Source organism: Cyprinus carpio, chromosome B5, assembly GCF_018340385.1.
Source record: "Cyprinus carpio isolate SPL01 chromosome B5, ASM1834038v1, whole genome shotgun sequence".
Taxonomy (NCBI): Eukaryota; Metazoa; Chordata; class Actinopteri; order Cypriniformes; family Cyprinidae; genus Cyprinus; species Cyprinus carpio.
The window spans coordinates 35,297,226-35,298,582 of NC_056601.1; positions in this window are offsets into that span (position 1 = coordinate 35,297,226).

The following is a 1,357-nucleotide window of genomic DNA, read 5'->3' on the forward strand; positions in this document are numbered from 1 at the left end:
TGCTTGTGTTAGAGCGTCCATCTTAGATTCATCTGACTCAGGAGCTTTTGAAATAGATCTCGCTTTTCCAATGAGTTTGGTGATAGCTTGTGTAAGACGTTTCCAACTGGAGAAGTGCTCAAACCTGTGTGAGCCAAGCGATTTTGTCACAGTCGTGGTTGCAAATGTTGAGACTTGTGGGCGGACTTCAGAGTCTGTGGCTGGTTCAACAAGTTGAAAGCTGTTTAATTGCGCAGGACACTCTTCATCACTTCTCCTCAAGAAGTCGGGACCAGTAAACCAATTGGTTGAACTCAGTAGTGAAGCTGGCACATACCGTGTTCCATGATCGGCAGGATTGCTTTCCGTGCTTACAAAGTGCCACTGACTGGGTTCAGATGACTTTCTGATGCGAGCAACACGGTTTGCGACGTAGATGTAAAACCTCCGGCTGGTGTTGTGGATGTAACCTAAGGCTACTCGGCTATCAGTGTAGTATTTCACTTTGTGAATTTCGAAGTCAAGTTCATCCAGTAACATGTCTGCCAGCTCCACTGCCAGAACTGCAGCACATAGCTCCAAGCGAGGTACTGTGTGGACTTGTCGAGGAGCTAATTTGGACTTGCCCATGCAGAAGCCTATGTGGACATGACCTTCAGTGTCTATGGCTCGCAGGTAAGCAACTGCTGATATGGCTGATGTAGAAGCGTCTGCAAAGACACACAGCTCTCTTTGACAGGTAGCAGAGAGAGAGTACGGTAAAACAGAAAAAAAAAAAAAAAATGCGCCTGCACTTTCAAAGTGAAGGCTTAAAATAGACCCTAATCTTAAAAGTGCTCTTTAATTTCCTTATTGAACAACCAACCAATCACAGACTTCAAAAGACTGTGTCATTCCTAGCAATGGGTTCAGAGAGTTGCTCTTAGAAAGATGTTACTTAGGGTGTTATTCTCACTCAGAGTTGCTTTTAGATTGGTCCTGATGTAACAGTTAAATGTTACTTAGGGTGTTATTCTATACCCATCATTAGGGGACAATGTGGTTCTCTTATGCTAAGCTTAAATACAGTTAGCTGGTAGAAGAAGAGAGAGCAGCAGTTACAGAACCGCAGCCACAGAACCGAATGTGAGCATTATTTACAGCGAGATAAGCATGGCACGAGTGGGTTTCGGAAAGGTCGAAACTCTATGGATGCGGTTCTATGTCTGGAGTCTGATATCTGATATTGGTCAATAAGGAAGTTTTATTAGGAGTATTTTTCGATGTGGAGAAAGCCTATGACATGATTTGAAAAGAGGGACTTCTAATTAAATTGGATAAGATGGGTATTGGTGGTATGAATGTTTAACTGGATTCATAGTTTCCTTTTTGATAGTAT